This window comes from Talpa occidentalis, unplaced genomic scaffold (assembly GCF_014898055.3).
Source record: "Talpa occidentalis isolate TD23 unplaced genomic scaffold, MPIMG_talOcc4v2.1, whole genome shotgun sequence".
NCBI lineage: Eukaryota > Metazoa > Chordata > Mammalia > Eulipotyphla > Talpidae > Talpa > Talpa occidentalis.
Genome location: NW_026555331.1, coordinates 19,968,384 through 19,993,926, shown reverse-complemented (window position 1 = coordinate 19,993,926; position 25,543 = coordinate 19,968,384). Strand labels below are relative to the sequence as shown.

The 25,543-nt window shown below is 37.5% G+C and overlaps 1 pseudogene; it reads right to left on the bottom strand.

Annotated features, from left to right (window-relative positions):
* LOC119249432 (aspartate aminotransferase, mitochondrial-like) overlaps nucleotides 1–2,266 on the bottom strand; it is an 84,896-nt pseudogene extending 82,630 nt beyond the window's left edge.
* Between the last annotated feature and the right edge of the window lie 23,277 nt (nucleotides 2,267–25,543).

Here is a 25,543-nt window from a genome sequence, read left to right as displayed (position 1 = left end):
GAAATTAAAAAGCTAAAGATGGTCAACTAAATTATCGGTGCCCTGCTCAAGGAATAACACTCTTGATTTACCAACTATTCCACTTTAGCTTTTCAACTGTACTTCTAAGTCAAATGACAAAAAGCAATGGTTGAGCACCTACCTACTCTTCTGGCAAGGATTGTGCTAATTAAAGGTTAGAAGCCAGTTTCCATGGCTATGTTTCCACCTTCGCCAGGGCTTTATGAAGACCACGGGAGGAAATCCATGCCTGAAGAGAAAGGCTTCAGAGCTGGAGTCAGCTGCCATAGGCATGCCCTGTGCTTATAAAGGACTCTAAATCTTTCTGAAGACAAGATGGCTCTTTATAGCAATATAAATTTATAAAGTTTACCCTTCCAAGTGTCCACATAGTATTCTAATCTCTGGTTGTGTCAACTCAAGCACTGGCCCAGTTTCAGGGAGGGATAGAGGCTTCACATTATACCACAAAACAAGGCTTTTTTCTTCTTTATATAACATGATCTAACTTCTCATCTTCACTCTCAAACTAATTTTCTCTGAGATCCCTAGAAAACACATGATCTTTGTGACCATTTTATGACACTGCCTAAAATCATGCTTCTGGAATGTTTATGCCGAACAACCACGTTAAAAGTATTATTTCAAAAGCTTTTCAAAGTGCTTATATAAGCTGAGATGGGAGGTTTGATTTGGTATTCACTGGGAATAATTTGGTGGATAAAATCCATGACTCAACTCAGGATGCGCCCCAGGACCACATCATCCTTTGAGCTTTCTACAACAGATGGATGGCTCGCTCTGCTCCAAGTCCTCAGAAACATCCAACAAGGTCTTCACAATAATAGCCGGGCAAAACTTTATCAAAGGAAGAAACCAAAAGGCCTGACAAATGATGCTGCCAGCATTTCAGCAGCCAGGTTAGCTTTGTTCTAATGCCATTCTGTCAGGTTTAACAAGCAGATATTAAGAAAAGTTTATAGAGAATCGAGATGAAAGGTTGTCGGCAGAGATGAGAGCTGCCAGTGGGCACCTCGAATCACAGCTGGGTGTAGACTCTGCCGCAACTGGCTGAGAGAAAAAGGAGTTTGATATGGGAGCAGCTGCTTCCAACCAACCCCTGCTAGAAGCAAGGCTTAATCATCTGGCACCTGAGAGTCTGGAGCTCCACCTGGAGAGAAAGACAGCAACTGAGAGTACTCTGGGTGTGAGCCTCATGATTAGATTAGAAACAAACGATGTATTTGCAGAAATTGGGTCCTTGACTGGTCTGGACCTGATATGACATCTCATATCCGGAATGTTTTTACTGAAGCACTAAGGACAATGAAAGCAAGAAATAAGGAAGAATTTCAAGAAGGAGATTAGTAATTTTACTTAAAGGCTTGGGGGTAAACTCCAGAAAGGAGGGGGACGGGAAAATGAAAAAGGCTGGTGGCGCCCTAGGAAAAGGGCAATTTAGAGCATGGTGATTATGTCCTGGCATGCAGGGCAAGCTGATTGAGCTCTCTTTTATCAATTTGCAGTCATACTAAATCCTTCCTGAGTCTACATTCCTTTCAACCAAGTGCTTTTTGAAATGTGGATGAGTCAAGATGTCTCAGAAGGGCTGTGTGTTATCAGGAGAATGAAGGTCCAATTTCAACTTCTGTGCAGTAACGCTAGAACTCACCCATTTGTTCCCGCTCTGTGCTAAGTACCATTTCTGCAAATTAAAATTGGTCCGAAAACAATTATACTGGTTTGTAAAAAGAAATCCAGTTTTCAGAATAATAACTCCTTTTCTAAATGTGCAGATGTTGCGGCTACTTCAGCCACTCATCTTTTCCAATCAAAGTTGTTAATGCTTTCTTTAAAAAAAGACAAAAAACAAAAACAGAACAACAAGCAGCAGCTATCCTATTCAAAATAATTAAAAGACCCATACACATATCTGCCAGGAGTGATGCAATAATGCTTGCATCTACGTGAGCTCCTTCAATGTGGAATCATACTTTTTCTTTTATTGAGGCAAAATTCACAGAAGAGTTACCATTTTAAAGCAAACAAGTGAGTGGCATTCCATGCATTCACAATGTTCTATGACCACGACTTCTACCTAACTCCAAAAGCTTTTAATTACCCCAAACCTTCAACTCATTAAACCATTACTCTCTATCCCCCTCCCACAGTTCATGGCACCCTTGTGTTGTAAAACTGTTTTTGTTCCTACATTCTTGTGCTGAAGTTGAGTGTCGCTATTCCCAATAGAAGACTTCCCAGTCATGTTGGGTAAAGGGCTATCTCTTTGCTGATCACAGTGAAAATCCAGAGTCATAAGCAAATGATCCCAAAGATGAGGTCTCTGCCACTGCCGGAATGGATTGCATTGCTCTAAGCCACCACAGTCTCAAGTGAAGTCCCTGAGGGTCCTATGCTCATCATCATCATTTCTCTGTGTAGCCAGTGGGTTTTTCTTTGAGGTCAAATGACAAATCTGATGTTCATTTCATTGAGATGTCTTTGAGAGCGCCATTTCATAGATAAGGAATGCAGGTGACTCATCAGGGTTAAGTGCTCACTCCTTTGTCCAACAGATTTAAAATCAACTGACAGATTTAAAATCACAAATGCTATTTTCCGCCACGCCTCCTGTGCCACTCTGGTACTTCACACACACACTGACTTCCATTATAATCCCCCTATTTTTAGTTACACATAACTTTTAAAGAAGTTTCTCTTGGAAAGTGTGAGGGTTTTTAGCAGTTATTTCTGTGATTCTCAAGAAGGAAGACCTCAGAAATGCCAATTTTTTTTCTTTTTACATTTGCCTCAAACAGCTGAATTGTTACGTGTCTTAATTTCTTCTCCTGTGGTTCCTCTTCATTGAAGGAGAGAAGTTTTACTGAATCCAAAAGAAAAAGAACTCACTTAAAAATAATTTTCTCGCATGCACAGTGAAAGAAAATGTCTAATAAGGTTCATTTACATTGTTACTTGAGACCATAGGGAGTTGTGCAAAGCACATTGCATAATTCCTCCAGGCTGTTAGTAGGTGTGTTTTTTCCCCCGTAAGTAGAGAGGAGAGCATTTTCAAAGAGATCAGAATGCCAAAAGAAAAAAAAAAAGCCTATAAAAATGTTCATACTGATGCTGTGGAGAGTTTTTCCTCTCCTTCTGTATTTGGATTTCTACTTTTAAAACGACTTCAAAAAAATCAACTGCAAACATCATATTATAGAGCATTACTGATAAGACCTAACCTAAATTAAACAAACCTAGATATGTGGAGTCTGTCAAGATGTTCATTTCTGAGTTCTCTTCTGGTTTCTGTCTCAAGTTACAGGTCACAGTATTAACTCTGAGATAGGGATGTCAAATAATATCCTCTCCTGGTGAAGAAGGGAGGACCTCTGATGTTGCTAACTGGGAGTTCGTTCATTCAACAATTATTTTTAGTACATACTTGTACCTCTTGCTTCTCAAAAATACCCCATGGAGAAGCTGTTGTCTTTTTCAAACCAAAAAATACCAAAACTACTTCAGTAATCATAAAAAGGAATTATTCCATGAATCAAATGATTGATTAACTCAAGACCGTATTGAGGACACAGCAGAATTATGAAATTGCATGATTAATTCATTTGTGCAAAGGTAGTATATGTCATTTTAATTTGTATTATATGCACCCAAAGTTCTAACCTGTATTCTCCTATGTGTATTTAGTGGTCACAGTACACTCTTGAGGTAAAGAGGAAACAGGCACTGACCCTTCTAGTCACTAATCCATCATGCACTTGTTGGTAAAACCATAGTGCTTTCTTTTTCCAAAGACAGAATTTTTGTTAGCATTAGAGTAATGAGGAAAAAAAGAAGAAGAAACAGAATGCAGGAAAGCTTACTGAGTGTTATGTGTTAACTCAAATATAAACCAAAAACCCTCCACAATTTGTACAATTCAAAACCAGCAATGCCTGCATCAACACATGATTCACATAATAATCTCAGAGGTCACAGGTGACCTTATTATCTTCAGTTTTTCTGGGAGAAGACTTAAATGTTCCCTACCTGCCCCCATTCTCAGAACTGGTAAAAGGCAGAACACAGACTTGAATCCATATTGTGTGTCACTGTTTGTGTTTTTTACCTACATCCTCATCCCTCACATTGGAAGTATTGTGTCAACTAACTCGGTCCATTCATTCCATAAATATTTATAGAGCAGTCATGAATATTCTCATCATTGTGCTAGGCAACGTGATTCCCTGAGAAGTGCAGACAACCCTGCCCTCAGCTTTAGGCTAATATGTCAAGTATGCAGAAAACCTGAAGAGCATCCTGATTGTCACAGAAGAAACCCAAAATGCAGAGCTGGTTCACAGAAGGGAAGAACTACAACTATTAGGAAGGTATCTTGGAGGATACTGAATTTCAGTTAGATAGTGAAAAGGTAAGTTACAGAGAAGAAAAGCACATCAAAGATGCAGATAGGAATGCAGTTGCAGGTGAAAACATTTCATCGCTTGAAGTATTTTCTTGTTCATCTACCAAACTCTAGCAACTTTTTCTAGCAGTGTCTTATTTCTCATGAAGCAGAGCTATATTGTATTGTCTTTGAGTCAGCCTTCCGACACTCCTGAACCCGTTAACATTACTGTATATCTTAGAGAAGTGCTTGCTCATAATTAGAAATTTTTTTAAAAGATTTATTTATTTATTTATGCATATAAGAACTGGGGTACAGGCCAGAGGTGCAGGGAATGAGAGGATTCACCAGAGACAGAGTGGGGAACAGAACAGGCAGACTGACTGAAGTACACTGCTGAGGGGAGCAGCAGGCAAGTCAGGAGAGGTCTGCTGCACCACGTGGGCAGCTCCCCGGCCAAGGATCAAACTCATGATGCAGTGGCTGCAGACAGCTTCACTGGTTGTGCCTTAACTCCTTGTGCCACCAGGGAGGTCCAATTTAGTGTTTTCTTGATGTATTTAAAAGTGGTATGTGTGTGTACAAAGTCCAAAATCATGTTGTTAACTGATGGTAAATATAGAAAAGTGCCAAATAAATACAGGGACTTGGCAGGGTAAAGACAGAGGCAAAGTTATGTTTTCTGCTTGTGAGGTACAGTAGGGACAATACTGCCTATCTCTAAACACTTTTGTCAGCTGATGGACTTTACCTTAAAGAATTCGTGTCACCAGATGGGAGTAAGTGCGTAACTGAGACACTGCAGTGTGGCACAACTACTGACTGTGCCAGGTATCGGTCCCAGAATGGGAGGAGACCAGTTCTTGCGGCCTAGACTTGGAATGTATTGTGTCCTTGAGTGTGAGGTGGCTTTCAAACCCTGGCAGTCAGCATGAGGAGAAAAGCAGATAGGAATACACTTTAGAATCAAGAGGAATTTCCAAGACCCTAGTGTAAGAGAAGACCAGTCTTGAGAGGAGATAAAAGCTCCTACAAAGCATCTGCAAAGTTCTCACTTTGGATGTCATTCTTTCAGTCACTCTTTCCTTCATCTTTTCTTTTTTTACTTCCTTCCTTTTTTATTCTTGGGGGGTGAGGGGAAGTATCATTTTTATTTACCAAATTAAACAGGTATGGTCATTGGATATAGATTTTTTTTCAAACAAACATGCATTTGCAAATAATAGCATATTTGTGAACTCAAGAAACTTCACCTCTTTCACATTCACCTAAAAGGAGCACAGTCTTTGCCCAGTGTTCTCTCAGGATGCACTTTGATAAGAGTTCATTAAAATAGAGGAAACTCTTTGCAGTTAACCTGAAAATCAATGTCATTGTCATCAATGTGAGACATGACAGATATAGAGCTTGTAAGAGCCAACACTGAAGTCCTGACTCAAAAGGGGCAAAACATAAGTCTTTTTCTCCAAGTTTCCAGACTGCTAACCTAACCAGCCTGGCTGCTGCAGTTCTGCCACACCCACTTTGAAGTGGCACACACACATAAGCACAGGTAGGTGGAGTCCTGGGGAAATAAAAACAGAAGCGTCATTTAGCAAGAAGGCAGCCCTTGTCCACGATTCTAGTGCCTCAGTTACCCACATCCAAAGAGAGAGAGAGAGGAGTGTTACAGGAACATCCAACCACTTGCCACATTCCATGTGGTGATAGGCCCGATGGTGAATATTGACTCTGGAGAGTTCACAAGCTAATGTGAAATGTGGCTAGAAATAGGTGGAGTTATTATTTTGATAAATAGTATTTCTAAATGTTAAAATTGGAAAGGAATGAGCTATTTTAGGTTCTGTTTAGATGTGTACCCCAATTATGGTCATCATGTTTAATATGATGGTAAGAGGTGGAGGGGCACCGAAATCTTTGAAAAGTTTTTTTTTAATAGGAAACTTATGATTTTCTCAACTCATCTCTATTTTTAAACCCCAAAGTACACATTAACCATTTGCTACATAGATGAGTTACTGTGGGCATTTCATTTTCAATGAAATTTCATATAGCTAGAGACTAGTATTGGTTTATCAGCATAGATAACAGGGCTGTCACAAGCAAAATAAATAACCAAATATAAAATGAGAAGCTAAGCGTACTAATAAAGTATTTTTAAAAGGTTTCAAGAGTATTTAGAAAAGTAAAAGAAAACAAAAAGGAAGAAAGAGAAAATAATTTTCTCAGCAAAAACACTGAGAACCAAGAGTTCAATTCCTATCTTAACCCTGAGACCAAATAACTATGTGACCTTGGGAAAATGACCCCTCTAACTGAAGTATACTTTCTCCACCTCTGAAATGAGGCCATTTATATATTGTATACTTTTATGAGGGTTATGTGAGACCACATTAGAATATAAGCTCCATGAGAACAAGGTCTCTTGTTCATTGTTGATTCATCACCACCAAGAACCAAGCTTAACATATAGTGAAAGCTACTACTCAGCAGACACTTATGTATGGCAGATTCTGTTTGAAAAGTTTCATGCAATTCAACCCATGTACTCCTCTCAGCGCTTCGAGATGGGTGGTATTATTGCCCCATTTTACAAGCAAAGAAACTGAGGGTCTGAAAGATTAATTTACCCAAATCACACTAAATTGATGAGCAGGATCTAAATGTTGCCTCTCAACATTTAACATTATAAATAGGTACTCAATAAATATCTATAAAATGAATTAATGAAATGGCAATATGCAAAGCACCTAGAAAAGTCCTGCCACAAGGCCTGTACTCAACAAATATTAGTGGCCTTTCCTTTTCTTTGTCTCCACAATTGAAAGAATGGAAAGCATACTATAATGCAAGATTCTTGTCTCAGAGATCTGCCATTTTATGAAGAAATGTGAACAATGAGGACAACTAGAGAATTACATTGCCTTGTACAAGTCAAATTAAATTGTCTGGCATAGACCAGGGGTCCCAGCTGGCCATTGTGCCCTCCCAGAACATTTGGCAATATCTGGAAATGTTTTTGATTGTCACAACTGAAGGAGCGTGGGAGTAAGGTGATGAGCATACTACTGGCATCTAGTGGGTAGAAGCCAGAGGTGCAGATAAACCCTCAAAGCTAGAACAGCCCCCCCAGAGCATATAATTATCCACCCAGATATCAGGAGTATTGAGCTTGGGAAACCCTGGTTTAAACTAATCAGGTGATTTAAAAAAAATCATTCACATAACACGAGTTTATCACATCAGGTCATTTTCAGGGATACAATGTTATAATTCAACAACAATCTATACTACACTGTGATGGATACCACAAGTCCAGCTTTCATCTTCCATCATAAACATGACCCCTTTCATTCAATTTACCCACTTTCCTTCCCCCCTCCTGTTCTGGTAATTATAATTTTGTTCTTGTAGTCCAAGTTTTTGTTTTGTTTGTTCATTTGTTTTCCTTTGTAGTCTTCCACATATAAGAAATCATACAGTATTTGCTGTTCTCTGACTTGTTTCACTTAGCGTAGTACTTCGAGATCCATCCATATTATCACAAATGGCAATATTTCACCCTTTTTTATATCTGAGTAATGTCTTGTTGCATACATATACCACATCTTCTTTGTCCCTTCATCCATTAATGGACTATAGTTGTTTTAAAGTCAGAAAGAGAAATGCCTGGGAGCTAGAGGAGTTTGAGAAGACTTTGTTGACAAGGTAAGATTTTTTTAGGGTAATGTGATTTAAATAGATGGGAATAGCATGCTGAGGAAGGATGCAAAGCCTCCACCACTTTTCAGTTGTGTTTCTATGCAGCAGTGAATATCTATACAGAATACATTTCCCTACAGGTACAGACCAGGATCAATTCTTTTATTCTAACATTAGTCAGAAAGGTTTGACCTATGTTTACACTTCAGAAAATAGTCATCAAGACCAGAAATGACCACCCATTGCAAGTGAATGTGTTACATTTCTATAAACTCAATCAGAAGATACTTCCTTTATACTTTTTTATTCTTAGGTTTGAGAAGAGGCTTAACTGAGCACAATATGTTGATACATGTTTCTTCTTGACCCAAAATCCATACATCACTCAGAAAAGGCTCCATGTGGACCTGAGATGAAATTTAGACATGCCAGATGATGTGTAATAAACAGGCAGAACTGACCACAACACTCACTTTCCATAGAAAAACTGTGTTTGTTCTTGAGGCCACTCCTTGAAGGGGATGTATCCTAAAAGAACAAGACCTGAACATTATACCCAGAAATGAGCCTCAATCATTGATGGGAAGTAGCATGTGTTTATGGGCATAGCCCCTTGTTAATCAGTGAAACCAAAACCCAAGAAGTTATCAAACAACCCTAGAAAAGAAATAGAGGGGATATATATAGGTTAAGAGCACAACCTCAGGGATCAGGTACCTGGATTCATATTTCAGCTCTACCACTTATTAGCCATGTAACCCTGGACAAGTTACTTAACCTTTCTAAGCCTTCATCTGTGATATTTGGTTAATAATATATAATAATACCATAATAAAAGTAGATTGTAGTAAGGATTAAATGAGTTAATTGATGTAAAGGACTAATTTATATTCCTTGACACGTGATAAGTACTCAGTAAAGCCAGTTAATTATTGTTGCCTAGAAGAGAAAGGTATAATAAAGATTAAATTATCTGATGTACTAAAATATTTGTAAAATATTTCAGCCTAAGCTGTACTGTTTGAAATTTCCTCCAACAAGAGAGTACCACAAAAGATAGTATTTAGCTTGTGTTTATCCTACCACTTGATACTTTCTATTTTGGGTCCATTTTGGAAAATCTCAATATCCACAAAAGGACTTCTCTGTAAGTCAGTGTACTATTATCAGGAGGACTTCCAATTCCTAAGGGCTCTGTCTGAGTACTGAAAATTCTTAATGAGTGAACGAATTTAAGACAGCAATGGATTTATAGTAATAGGATCTCATCACATACAGATTATTCACAAGGAGCAGATTATAAATATGATGCATGGAATTATCTTTTTCTCAAAAAAAAAATCTAAAAATACTAAATGACATGTCCAAAGTCATACTAAGTGATGGGGTTAAGGTTCAAATCCTTCTGCTCTAACTCTGATGATCAAGTTCTTTCCACTGTTCTAGCCAATTCCCCTGACCACAGACCAGTCTTTCAAAAGTGTCCGATTTCTCTGGGATTTGTATTTTTTCATTATCCAGAATAAAAATGTTTATTATTGTTGCATTCCTCAGCACAAACTTAGTAGAGACCATATCCAAACTAATCAAATGTATTGGGCAGGATATTGTGGTTACACATGAAAGGAACACAACTCACCTGGCTCATACATAATCCCAAACTCTGAGCTTGCTACAGTAGGCACATCTGGATACAGGTGTTCCAGTTTTGCAATTTATATCCTACCTCTCACTTCTTTGCTCATTTCTGCTTTCCTTAATATCAGCTTACTTCTCAGTTAAACATTTGGTAAGTGGTGCAAAGATGCCCCCACACACCATGGCTTCCAAAGAGCCAGTTTAGCAGCCTTAGGAGAAAGTTAAGTTCCTCACAATGGTTCCAGAAAAAGTGCTGATATTGAGCCTTAGAAGTCTAAAGTGGGTCATGTACCCACCACTGTCAAGGAGATCAGCAGGATGCAGTACTCTGATGAACGCAGCCTGAGTCACATGATCAGCCATACAAAAAGTGTTAGGTAGGCATGGGGAAAGAAAATGAAGGCTGTTTTACACATTTGCACTGTTATAAGAGGATGGCAGTCTTGGGCCTCCCTGGTGATTGTATCCTCTGCAGCATGAGTTCAATCCCTGCCAGGGAGCTGACCCACATGGCACAGCAGACCTCTTCTGTCTCACCCGGTGCTCCCCTCTACAGTGTATTTCAGTCAATCTGCCTGTTCTGTTCCTCACTCTGTCACTGGCGAATCTTATCCCCTGCACCTCTGGCCTGTACCCCAGTTCTTGTATGCATAAATGAATAAATATTTAAAAAAGAGGCTGGCAGTCTGTTCAATTAGTCAAATACCATTTATACCCAATGGATGATATCAAACAGAGCTTGGATTATTCCAAGATATGTTGGGAAGGATGAGAAATAAAAAAACCTAAGGCCATTTTTCATACCAGACCATGACCATGAATCAGTCATGATTTGGTGAGCAGGTCTTCTTCATCCCCTAATGTTTATGTCTATGAATTCTTCAACTCTCACCTCTCAGCTCTGCTGAAGTCTTCTCTAACCCCACCTTCCCTAAAGAGTGTATGAGGGGGCCCCAAGGCAATTTGTGCCTGCCCATTCACGGTAGTGTAATGTGATAGATCCTGTTTATTTAATTCATGTTTGCTTTGAGGGAAGAACTGTGAACATTGCCACATAGCTCCTGTACTACAATCAATACATTAAAATAAATTCAGAGGAAATGAACAATAGCATTAACAAAAGATACTATTCACTGCACCATAGTTTTAATACTGTTCATTTCATCAGGGACATAATTTTTAAAGCACAAATACATAGTTTTTTAAACACGATTTTTTTCCAATTTATATATAGAATTACTCAAAATCATCTGTTGTTACTAGTCTGTGCTAAATGAATATCTGGTCAGAAAACTAAAGTATTTAATTTAGCCCTGCCCTTTGTTACAGTCTCTGATATACTACTGCTGTGTGACCGCTGATGTTGCTTTTGCTCACCTGCTGCAGAACTAAATACAAAATAATCCCATTGTGGAGAGTGAAAAGAGCATGAAACTTATAAGCTATCCAAAACTTAATTTGAAATCCCAAATTATTCATATACTAGATTGGATGAATTTGTCTGTTCATTCATTCATATATTCATTTGTTCATTCAAGAAATGTTCAGTAAACACTAAATATAATGGGATAGATAATTTCTATGGACAGGTAGAAAGAATGTAGAAATTATTCTGAAAAGAGTCTTGAGGGAAAAGATAACTGAAGTATATCCCATAAAGGCAGAAATATCCTTACTCTGGTTTCAGAGATCAGATTAAAGAGAAGTTATAAGAAGATTAAGAACATATAATCCTGGACTCATGTCAACAAGTTCACCTTTATAAGGAGGAGAGTCTCCTTGAGAATGTGGTCAACATAGAGGAAAAGAAAGCAAGAAATAAAGAAAAACCTCCTTCTGATGAAGTCACTTGAGCTCCTGAATCAAATCACATCAAAATTAAATTCACTCTTGATTTTTTCACTAACATCAGATTTTCTAAAAATCCCCCATTGCTTAAATAATGCATATGAATTAGTGAGACCAAATTTTTCTATTTGCATGTAAAGGGGTATATAATGGTACCAGAGAGATATGTGTCCCACCTCCTAGAACAATCCCTGGGACACACAGTCAGCATTTAATAAATATGAATGGCATAAGGATCAAATGATTCAAACATAGCATAAAAGTGAGATTTATCAAATGGTACAAACAGAGCATAACATAGCATAGCTAAATCTCAGGAAGGTCCCTCTACCACAAGAATGCTAAGAAATTCACAAATGCTAAGAAAATCATAAATCATGATACCATAGAGGGTGCTCAAAAATTAATAGGAAGTTTATATTGAATGAATGCTGAGATCCCTTCTAATCCTCATATTCTATGATTCCATGTTTTCAGTTCTTAACCAGATAAAATTTGGAGAGGTTTTGTATTTCATACTTTCTAAAGTCAGGTAATTTACTCCCCTGGAAAGAATATAATATTTAGATTTATCTCCATTCCATCTTACCAACATCTTGCCATCCACTAAATATGGGTTAAGTGATGTGGAAGGACCTATTACTGACACTTAGGAGTTTCATCCTCTTGTTTTCTTCTCTTTTAATACTTTGATATATGCCATGGATTTGTCTAAAATATTCTTGCTTGTTATTTGTGCTTTGGGGTATTTATATGCAATAAATAGCCTTAAATATGAAAAAATAGCTAGTGTGTGAATGAGAACTACTGAGACAGATGGGCCTACTGCAAACACATTTGGCCTGTTGCAACACAGAATTTCGTCTTTACGAAACTGCTATATAACTTATAAGATGTATTCAATTGCAATATAGTAGAAACAAAACAGATGGAAATGATAGTGATGCATGGTGGAATGATTGTCCATCTAGTCAGCCTATGACATGTGCACCCACAGATTTATCTTCTACTTGAAGATGGTAATCATAACTCTATCAACCTGTTTATCCCTTACCTTGCCACAGTTACCTCCTCTGTATAGCTTCACTCCCTCACTCACAGGTAGATATAATGTTATCATTCTATATATGCAAAGTGGGGCGACATAATCCACAACATTTACATTAAAAAGAAACAGATATGGCTAGTTGTTCTATGGATGAACTATTGCAATTGATGTGTACAATAAGTCTACTTCTGGTGTTTTTACTATTATTATTGTGGATTTGGATTAGACAGAAAACTGCAAAATTGGTATGAGTGGATGAAGGCTAGAACTCCTTTAAGAGACTCACAGTGATTCTTACATAATAGGGAAAAATAATTATCTAAGGACATTTTTATTTTATTCTTTTGTTCTACATACAAATTGTGTACAATCCCTGACTGTACAAGTTCCTAGCAGATGACTATTTTTGCATGGAATATTGTGGCATTTAGAGCACATATGATTAATAAGGTTGAAGCTTTGATATCCTATATCAATTTCAAACAAGTCTGAGTCCAACTCTTAGGAGAAAACGAAACCTTTATAGGAATCAACTGTAGGATAGACAGTGTATACCAGTCTCTCAAAGAATCACAGACCTATCATAATAGTTAATAAATATTATATGTCAACCATCTATGTGCTCCACAATTAAGCACACACAGAAGGAGATTTTAAGGAAAAGGAATATGAATAAAATTGAGTAAGAAAAACATTTATTGATCAGAAGGAATACGCAACAATTAAGTAAATCTGATTATCTATATATGAAGCTACTTACTGGAATCCTTCTTCAGAACACTGAGAGAAAAACAATTTTATAAATCTACTAAGATAGGCAGCCAGCATTTTGGTTCTGAAACCTTCCTAGGCTGGGCATGGGATAACAAAGCTGAACAAGATTAATCTTTCCTAAAATGAGCTTACATAGAGGGAAGGTAAAATGCACGAACATATAACAAGCTAGATTTGACAATGCTACAAACTTATCTGAAGGTGATATACAAGGGATCAGGTATCAGGATGGCTTTGGAGTTTTCAAGAAAAAACAAAGAAGAAATGTCATGAAAATCCCCAAGATAATGGTGAAAAGAAGCAGAAGGCATCCAGTCCAGACTGTAGAAGGGCAGAAGACAGTTGGTTATTGTTTACCAATGCTTCTCAAAGTAAGGAGGAGGGATTGACAACAGCATCACCTGGAGCCAGTTACAAATGAAAATTCTCCAGTCCAACCTCAGAACGCTTGAATCTCTGGGATCGGGGCCAAGGAATGTGTGTTACAATAAGCCCTCCAAGTATTCTGGTGAACGTGCAGGCTTCAGAACTACTGCACTAGGTGATTCTTCTTCAGGGAGATAAAATTGTTACAGCATCTGATCACTTCTTGGCCTTTTGGCTAAGAGCAAGTATTAGAGCATATGAGCATGTGAAAATCTTTTGCAGATAATTTTAGACAACCATTAAAGAAGTTGAAGATGAAATAGTGATAAGGGAAAAACAAAAGATGCTGGAAAAAGGATGAGAAAAAGCAAATTATAAAACCCAAGGAAAACAAACATGATCCACAAGAGTTAAGAAGTCACAGTTGACCATATAATTCAGATCTGAATCACATAGTCATAATCACATAAATACTAAATATCAATCTAATCAAAATTACAAAGTAACTATGCTGGGAGGCAGGTGACAATGGGAAGGTTGCTTATGTGTTGGGAACTGGATGTGGGAAAAACATGGAAACTCCATCTTTCATAATAAAATTCAAGATAGTACCTGAAATTTAAAAAAAATCAATTGGTAACAATATATACCTCTATTATTTAGAAGGTTATTACTAGAAAAAATAGCTAAAAGGGTTGGAAATATTTATCAGACAAGGAAATGGGAGTAGCTAATCTTCTTTAATAGTAAATCATATAAAATAAGTTGACTACACTTTGTGCATGTTTAACATCAATAAAAAACAAAATCTGGGTCTCCCTGGTGGCCAAGGGGGTAAGCACAGCACTATGCAGCTATCCACAGCCACAGCAGCATGAGTCCAATCCCCGGCCAGGGAGCTACCCACATGGCACAGCAGACCTCTCCTGTCTTGCCCGCTGCTTCCCTCAGCAGTGTATTTCAGTCAGTCTGCCTGTTCTGTTACCTGCTCTGTCTCTGGTGAATCCTTTCACCCCCCACACCTCTGGCCTGTACCCCAGTTCTTGTATGCATATATAAATCTTTAAAACTTAAAAAAAAAATCCAACATAAACAAATAAAATATTCCTTTCCCTCTCTCAGTTCTCTGATCATCATCTCTTTACCTGTCTACTTGTTTTCAAAATTAAAATTCATTAGATCTTACTCATGCTGATTCACTTACATATTGTCTATGGCTGTTTTCATGAAAAGTTTAGTAGTTGTGATAGAAACTGTAAAGATGCCTAAAATATTTTCTGTCTGTCCAGTAAAGAAAAAATTCACCACCCCTTGATGTGATCTATCCGTTTAGCACTTAAAACAATAACTGAGTTTTTATACTTTGTTTTCCCTACCAGATCTCACTCAATTCTTACAATAAACATGCTAGTTAAGTAGTACTATAACCAATGAAACAGGCTCAGAAAATTTAGGAAAACTGACCATGGTCAAACAGCTAATAAGTGGTGAAGCTAGGTTTCAAGCTGAGCTCTTTGTGAAATCAAAGTTCAAATTCTTTTCATTAGGATTGTGGTTAGCATCTAATCAGCCTTTCACGTTAGTATAGCTTCCCATTCCTAGATGTGAGCTCTATGTGAGGCAAGAACCATGTCCTAATCATCAGTATGTCCCCTGTGCCTGGAACGTAGGAAGTGCTCTGAACAAAGTTCTTTGTTGATGATAATGAAGAGGCAGGCATAGGACCCTTCATAATTCTCAAAGCCAATATCATGTATTCAAAACAACTGTAGTGATACTGATTGTTATATTTCCTAGAAGACTAAAATATGCCCTGAATTGCTTTTTAGTTGAAGTTTCCTGAATAAATTAAGCATTCTTGTCTAGAAGAGGTCACACATTAAGTTATCAATGATTCCTACTGATCCTCTTGGGTAAAGCTCAGGTTCCTATTTTGCATTTGTTTCGATCAGATTGGAAGCCCTCAGAGACAAAGGTTTTGTGTTTATATGCCCAGAAAACTCTGAGCACTTATGTTGGTCCATGACTCACTGCTAAAATTAAACAAGTAATAATGTATTGTTGGTGTGAGGTTTATTTCATGTTCTGAGACGTATTCTGAAAATACTGATTATGAACTTTCTTTCACCAACTGAGTCTTCCAAAAGCAGAAATGGTGAGAATTACTCAAGGGAAAAATGACATTATTGTTTTGATTGGAGAGTTTTTTCTGACTGATATATAACTAGTTGTGCACACTGTCAACAAAGCCTGAGCAAACACAATGTTGTTTTTCTTTAAGTGAATAAAATTATTGAGAAGAAGAATTCAAGAAGGACACAGAGAGATCACCTATTCTCACCATTTATGATTATTACATTTCCTAGTTGTTACCCAGCTTGTACTTGATTACCTTGCAGAAAGAGAAATCCCCTACTTGCCACGGTGCTCAATTCTTTCTTTGCTTCATTTATTTCATTCATTCAAACATTTTAAAGTGCCTCTCAGATGCCCGGGCATCATTTTAAACTATGTTGTAAGTTATTTGGTTCCATAAGGTTGAATTATGAGTCCTTTCAGCTTGTATTTGTATGTCTGATTTTTATTTCTTAGACATTCACAAGTCTAATCTATCTTCGATATGCGATCCTTCAGGTACTCAAAGGAATGACATCTTCCTTAGTTATTTCTGTCCCTGCTCAGTTCCTGAATCAACTGTTCATTCACCTATGTCTCCTCAATTTCCAGATTGTTTTCCAAAATGGTATCACCAGAATTATTGTTCCATTGTTCCATATAAGGTCTGACCGGCTGAAAGTCTAGATCCTCTTTTTCTCTTTAGAGTCACCAGATACTTTTCTCCTTGACTTCTTTATCATATCAGCTCTAATCCAGAGGATTCTACCAAATTCTTGTGATATCCATCCCCATTATGCACCCAGTGACCAAGCAGAGAAATTTAGGTTTGATCCAGCTATGTCTCATACCACTCCGGTGCCATGCTAAGCATAGCCAAGAGCAAGAGAAAGACATGTAACTTGTCCAGGCCATAGTGTAAAACTGTTTTGTCAATAAAGATATTTGACACAGAAAACTGATGGTGCGAGAGATACATATTGCAGATTTAAAATGTTGTGTGGACTCTGAGAGTCCTGGGGCAAGTGTCATATATACACCCAAGGTTCTGTCACAAGGCAATGCCATCAGCAGTGAAGAACTATTCACCACTTTACAAGCATCTCCTGGTGTCTTTCTGGACCTTAATGGAGACTAACTCCCTGACTATATCATACACTAAGTGACTACAATTTAAACAGTCATCATAACCCAGTTTTAGACAGATTTAATGAGTCTTATGTGCAGGTAGGCACAGCAGCAATCCATTTTATGATGGGGAGTACATGAGCATATCCAGAAAAGCAAAAGTCGCTTTTCTTCCTATACTGCATTAACGTCTTTCCTTTAATTTAAACATACACTGAAAAACTAACTCAGGAAGAACAAAGACTCAGACTTAGATCATAATGTACCAATACTGAAGTAATTGGACTATCACTTCACTACAATCCAGCTTAGTTGTAGGCAGTAATGAAAGGAAATCCAGAGAACAGAGTTGCAAGCAGTCCAGGGAGCATACAGATATGTAAGAACTTGGGGAAGAGATTTATCTCTTAACTAATTTTTAATGAACCTGAAAAGAATAATATTTGATCATTTTTAAGTCAAGGAACTTTGAAGAATATGTGGAGAAAAAAAAACAAGTTAATAGGCACAAAACATGAGGTTATTTTGTCCTTGACAAAGACCACTACACACCACTACACTGTAAAGAAGCACCCAAAAACCAGGATGTATGCTAACTTATCTTATGGAAGTCATATGATCCCTCTCTTCACCTACCTCAATTCTAATGCAATCAATCAATAAACAGATTGTCCATAGTAGTGGGGTAAGAGACTATGCATGGACCCATCAATTAGTACCAAAACAAATGGAGGCACTACTATTGATGAATGCCCAACAGCTCAGCAGCTGCACATTCAATATGACACCATCCCTCAAGGACATTAGCTAATCAGTTGTTGGAAGGTTGATTATATCAGACCCTTTACACACTAGAAAGGACAGCAATTTATCCTTACTGGAGTTTATACCTCTTCTGTTTATAGTTTTACCTTCCCTGCAAACAGTGCCTCTGGAAACATAACTACAGGACAGTTTATGGAATACCTGGTTCATCAAGGCTTTCTTACACCATATACTCCAACCAAGAGACTCAGGTCATGATTATAATTGACCACAACATCCAGAAATAAGGCTACTTAACAGAAAGATAAGTGACCCATAAAATGTCCAGCTTAGGGGCCTCCCCTGGTGGCGCAGCAGTTGAGCTCTGGGCTGCGAAGCTGCCCGCAGCCTCTGCAGTGCTAGTTCGATCCCCAGCCACCGGCAAAGGTCCCACATGGCACGCCAGACCGCTCCTGCCACGCCCGCTGCTCCCCTCAGCAGTGTATTTCGTCAGTCTACCTGTTCTGTTCCCCGCTCTGGCTCTGGTGAATTCTCTCACCCTCCCGCACTTGTGACTGTACCCAGTGCTTGTATAAATAAATAAATAAATCTTTAAAAATAAATAAATAAATAAATAAATAAATAAATAAATAAATAAATAAGATGAAATGTCCAGCCATTGTTCTACAGGATACAGTAGAAAAAGTAACCAGGCCACTTATGGTGCTGCACTCCAGAAGTGATGATGGATGGGTATGGGATCTGAAAGACTTCATTTGCAAAATTATTTACTTATCTGTTCACAATCTTAAATTCTACTGGATTAGATGTCCAAGTTCCCAGGTGGAGATTCTTCCAACAGGAACAAAGCCAGGGTTTCATTTAGCATGACAATACGTGTACTGTTTAGTCATCTGGGACAAGTTGACAAAGAAGGAGCTACTGCATTGGCAAGATGATAGGCCCAAGTTATTAACATGAGGAATTGAAGTCACTGCTATCCAACTGGAGCAAGAGAGAGTATGTTCAAAACCTAGAGATTTCAGTGCCATGTCCTTATTAGGGTCAGTAGTAACTATAACTGGTTGCTACTACAGCAACCATAATTGCAACAACCATACATGAATATAAATAAATTGCTAGCACTAGAACTCACTGGACCCTTCATTAAATGCATCATGAAATTCAAGATATGGAGGCCAAAAAATAAGTATCATATAGAGAATAAAATCAGAGACTAGGAAAAAGAAAAGCTCTACCTACTTGTAGTTTGGGGTGGTTTTTTTTTTCTTTAACATCATTGTTCATTTGTATAATATTTGATTTCTCCCCTCAGGTGTAATCCCCATAAATCTCCCACCACCACATCACCCCATGAACCCTCACCATAATCACCTGTCCTATAGTTATGTTAAGCAGAATAGAATATGAAACTAAAAAAACAAGAGCAGTAGTCACCAGTAAAAATTATGAAGGCCCTAGAAATTTTCCATCTCAACCATAAAAGAGGAAATGTTTGATGCTATAGGTGAATTTCAAAGTTCCTAATCCCTTCAGCTTCTAGCATTAGGCCATCCTCTGGCCATCAAAAACATAGCTTTGGTTCTTATCACTCATAACAAGAAGACCAATGCAATCTTCAAAATGCCCAAAAATTTCAAAGAGAAAAAAAAATCCAAAACTGGAAGCTACAGACCTAACAAATCTCCCTTTTCTGTTCTGTGTCCTTACTAGATGTAACTTTTCTTAAATTCATTAAAAATTTTGCATCATCACAACACTAAGTTACTGTGTACAAAAACTTTTACTGAAGGTTTTGAAAAGCTCCATGGTGACTACAGTATAGCACAGATGAGGAAAAGAACCTCTGAAAGCATTTTGGTCACCCAGCAAGAAAAAGCACTGATTGTGTGCATTCACATAGGCCCAGCTTGCTGCCTTCTTGCTCCGTGCCATTCTTTCAAATAAGATTTACTAATAAACCAAAGGACTAAGATGGTAACAATAGTTAAAAGCAAATACATAACATTACAACAAATGTCCCTACTTGTCTATTTGTATGTTTGCCATTATCGTGAGAAGGACTAATCAGAGCTAGAATTGACCCAGCTCAACAAAGCCCACACCAGCCTGCACATGAACAGGACACCTAGCCTTGATTTGCTTCCAACAATTGAAGCTAGTTGGCCCATGGAGATGTAAACTGTAGTAATAAAATCTTGATGTTTTAAGCCAATGAGTTTGAGGGTAGTCAGCTACTCCATCAGGGCTGATACAACTGATAGCTTTTTCTCAATGTGAAAACTAACACAGAGAATTTTAATTTTTTGGACGATTACAATATATTATTAGCAGAACAGCAATGGCACAAGTCCTGAGGACAGCATGCTGGACAAATCAAAGGAACCAAGGAGGTCAGAGTGAATGAAGAATGGATGAGGAAGAGATTCATAAGCAACAGATGAGAGAGGCAGTTTGTCAGGAGGTAGCAAGGAGGGACGTGGAGGACTTGTAGTCTTTGACTTTTCTTCCAAGGGACATGAGAAACAACTGGAAGGTTCTGAGCTGGGGAAAGACATGATCTGATTGTTTTTAACCACTTTGCTCTGATTTCTCATTTGAGAAGGAGGAGGCAAGTATAGCAGTTGGGACAGCAGTATAAAAACTATTGTAAATATCCAAGGAAAGTACAATAATGGTATGCACTAAAGTTCTCAAGTAGTAAAATATAGGAAGATTCTAGATATATTTTGATATAAAAAAAGGATTTGCTAATGGATTAGATATAGCACTTAAGAGGAAGACTGGATTACATCAAGCCTTTTGGCAAAAACTGGAAGTGCCCAGTGACATTTGCTGAATGAAGAAAACTATAAGAGGAGTAGGTCTGGGGATTAGTATGTATTGTAATATTCATAACTTGTATCATTTTGAAAAACTTGGAGTCCTAATTGAATAAGCAGCTTAATATGAACATTTGAGTAGCTCCAATTGTTGCTTTTTGTTCATCATTTTTCTCAATTTCTAAGGGTACTAAAATAAGTTATCATGTACCAGTTTATAAAATTTAAAGAATATTCCTCAAACATTCAGAATTTAAGACTGTATTTCTACTGTGTCATTTGTAATTCTGTCATCTATTCTTCATGTCTCCATGGTTCTGTGGATGACCTTGCAATTTTATGTTACTGGCATTAAAAAGATGAACAACTGAGCCTCCCTGGTGGAGCAAGGGGTTAAGTCTCAGCACTATGAAGCTATCGCCAGCCACTGCAGCATGAGTTCGATTCCCGGCCAGGGAGGTGACCCATATGGCACAGCAGACCTCTCCTGTCTTGCCTGCTGCTCCCCTCAGCAGTGTATTTCAGTCAATCTGCCTATTCTGCTCCCCCCTCTGTGTCTCGTGAATCCTCTCACCCGGGCCTAGCACCTCTGGCCTGCACCTCAGCTCTTGCATGCATAAATAAAATAAATCTTAGGAGAAAAAAAGATGAACAGCTTGATCTCTACAGTAGAGCTATAGCATTTCTGCACCCAATAGACTCAATTTCCAATAGTGGCAATCATATTATACCAAAAATAGAATTTACAGATTTGGAAGGAAATATCTAACAAAACTAGTGGAGAGCTTTTCAATTAAAATTTGAATACTGAATTTCCAGTAGCTTCCTGTTAAAAATCATTTTCAAAATCTTTTCTCATTATTACATTGGGAGGAGAGGGGTCTGAGCTTTGTTACAAGAGAAGGGAAACTATCACTCCTTGCTCCCAATCTCCCCAAACATGTATGACATCTCGATGACTGCCTTTTAGAATTCTATTATCTTCCCTTACAAAGTATAGTTGGTATATATTTCTGGTTTCATTTGATGCTTTATTAAAAGCAAAATCAGTCTGAAACAAGAAGTCAGTGAAAAATTATTTTAATCTAAACAGACTGAAAGAAGCTCATTTCTAACAGTCCTGGAAAGCACATTTAAAACATACCAGGAATTTTACAAAGCATACATGTATTTTAATGAAAAAAGAAAAGTCAAATATAGACTTTCATTTATACATATAATCCACTTGAGATAGGAGGAAAAACATCAAGCAGTCAAATTATACATGCCACAAGTAGGAATAGAAATAAAAAAAATTAACAGAGTCTTGATAGAAAATATAGTAAAAAGTTGATTTATGGTACTGGAGGGGAAAACAAACAAAGAAAACAAAATACGATTTGATGCAAAGCAAATCACAGCTTATTCACATACACAGAATAGGCAAAAGCTCAGGTCCTGCAAAAAAGAGAAAAATCATCTTATTGAAAAATTTCCAAAAAGGATCCAAAATATGTTAAATCAAGAAGTAAAAAAAATTAACTCAAGCTTGAGAGTGGACTTTCAATTTCAGTTCACTGTTTTAATGTCTTGCTAATAAGAGATTATTTTAAGGGAAAAAAATCTTCACTGAACCTGAATATAAGTAGGAAGACAGGATTAGATATTAAACATAAAGGTGCAAATAGGTGAATCTAAACAATAAAGCAAGCTATAGCATAATCACACATCCCAGTCAATAGTATCTGTGGTTAAGTAAAGACTTAAAAACTTGCCAAACCTTTCCCTGAGATGTCCAGTTCCCTTACTATTCACTATTAGTGGGCAATGATCAAAACAGATTTTAAAATAAAAACATTCTTTCCACGTGCATTTCCTTTGTATGTCTGCTTATTGATATTTGCATAAGAAGGTAAACTTCACATGCTCAGAATAGATAATTAACATACTTTAGGCAGATTTATTCAACTCCATTTAAAACTCTTTTGAAAGGCTAAAGATCTCAGCCAACATTTATCATATCACTGGCTGATTTAAAGAAGATGCACCTAAGTTTATAGCACATTATCAGTGTCCATAAAATAAGTGCAATATATAGTTTAGATTGACCAATAAAATGAAAGAAAAAGATAAAGGAGATGCAGGATTTGCCATGCACAGTACTCTAAGAGACAATTAAGGATTATGCCACAATTACAAGAAAATACATCCCAGGTAGAAAAAGAAAGGCTAGAATTTGGTAATGAATGCTATAAATACCAAGCAGTTCCACATTAACTCTTGAAATTAATATCATGCAATGGATGGGGCCATGGAATTAACATACTCAGCACCCCCAAAGATTCAATATGATGGCAAATATATCCATTATACAAATGAAGAAACTGAGGCATAATATGCAAATATAAGAGTTGCAAAATGTTGGCACTGGACCAAGGACCCCCTGAAGCAGCAAACTATAGTATCATGGAGAACTTGAACTTACAGAACCACTCTCCTTCTCCTTGATAATCTGTCAATTCCTTTAGGTGCTGGGTCGGTATTCCATCCCAGGGAGACTGTACACACCCATTTGATGCACTTGCTTCAAAATACAGTTGTTAACGGCCAATAAACTGAAGATGTCACATGTCACATTGATTTTCACTTCCCTATACCATACTCTTTTGCCCTGCCAGCTATGGATATGCTGTATCATTTAAAGTATTACATTTCATGTTTACATTGTTTTCTAAGTACCTGGTGTCTGTTCTTCAATATAAATCTTAATTCTGATTGGTAACAACTTCAAATGCTCTAGCAGCAATATAATTCTTCTTAAGCCTTATCCTCATGAATTTATTTTTAACAACATGTATTTAAATGTTTCAGTTAAGGGCCTCCCTGGTGGCACAAGAGGTTAAGTTACACTACTATGAAACTATACGCAGCCACTGCAGCACAAGTTCGATCCCCAGCCAGGGAGCTACCCACATGTAGCAGTAGACCTCTCGTGTCTCACCCACTGCTCCCCTCAGCACTGTATTTCAGTCCATCTGCTTGTTCTGTGACCCATTCTGTCTCTGGTAAATCCTCTCATCCCCCATACCTACCTCTGGCCTGTACCCCAGTTCTTATTTGCATAAGTAAATAAATCTTTAAAAAATATTTTTCTCAGTTAAATGGCCAACTAAGATAAATGAAAAATTATTTTCAAAAAAACTTAATACAGCTATGCCTCAGTAATCCAGCCTAACAATGAAGGAGGAGAAAGCATTTGCAGAGATTAATTTAGGAAATAAAAAAAAATACTATCATTTTGACACCTTCATCTTTTATTTTGGGGTGTACAAAAACATAATAGAGCTGTTCTAGGGATTCATTTTTAAAAAAGAAACTATTGTTCTCTAACTGCCCACCCTCTGGAAGTAGAGACTAATGACACTAAAAAATATCTGGTGTACCATTTCCAGCCAGCTGTCTGCTATGACTGTTATTCATAGTGGTAGCAGTCCAGTGCTTCAATATGGCAAGAAATGCACTGTCTTCTAGCACCTCCTCCACTGAAGAGATCTTCAGTAAAGCTTAGAAACAGAAAGGCAGAAGAGAGAAGGAATAAACTCTAACTACAAGTGTACTGAATGACCTAACTAGATTTAGAGACGGAACACTGTAGCACAGAATTAGCAGACATGTATGAACCAAAGTTTCTTCAAGAAGAAATTTATACAGAACTGACACCGTGCCTCACTCTAGTTATCTCCAGATATGAGGCTCCAGTGTTGGTCACTCTTCTTTGGAAAGCAGTCTACACAGCTTTTTTCTTGCCCTATTGAGTTGCAGTTTGGGAGTCACTATTGACCCCAAGCTAATCATAAACCACAAGTTATTAAAACAGAGACCCTACCAAAGTGCATGGAAAGAAATAAAGTCAAGTATTCATAGATTTTTAAAACAGCAATTATTAACGCAAAATAAATTTCCAAAGTTCAGAGGATCATGTCTTTGGGGAATACTTCCTGCAGAATGACAGACCTTCAAATTGCACCACAGACATTCAGAGGTTCGTGGAAGGCAGGTTTTAGAGCGATCCATTTACCATTCTCAAAGGCATTTATGAACCAGGCACCCAAGAAGAAAGCATATGTATCCAGCAGAGCTACTATAGTAGACATTCATATTTCTCTTTTCTTTTTTCAGTTTTAAAATAGTTGTTTGTTTGTTTTTTTTTTTTTCTGGCTGGTCGATTCAAAGAAATGTTTTCCTAAGTAAATCTTCTCTCACCCATTAAATCCCAGTGACACTGCATTTGAGAGCGCATCTGATCAACCAAAGATTTCTACTTCTCTGCTGAATGCAGTCATAAGAAAGAAATTGTAACAAAAAATTAATATTCTTCAAAATATCATGAGTTGCCAGCAACTAATGGCTGGTGTATTGATTAATAGCTTGAAGTAAACAGTTAATGCTGTAACAAACCGCTGGGGTTTATTATACCAATAATTCTATGAAATTACTAAGTTTCAAGAGCCTTTTGCTAAAATAAACCATATTCTTTAGCACCCACCACAAGTGGTATTTATATCCATACATATATATTTTCCCTTCTTCAATAAATTGCTTATGTAGGAAATTTATCATTTATATTTGCTCAGGAAGAAAACATGGCACATCTGAAAAGATTTACCACGAGATGATGTGATCTTGCAAATTTTCCAAGTTGTGTTTTTGTTTTTTCAATCTTTTTACCTTCCTCCCAGGAACAAATGGTAGGAGAACAGAGATGCAAAATAGCTCAATACAGTGTTAGAGAAGATAGCGCTGGTCAAAGAGCACCAACTTGAACCAGTCCTTAGAAGGAGAAAGTATGAAGGACTAATTCATTCATCTGTTAAACCCTTGTGTCAGCTGGGGGGGAAAAAAGTGCTCTTGAGTAGATTTTCCTTACTAGGATATACTGGAAACGAAATGGGA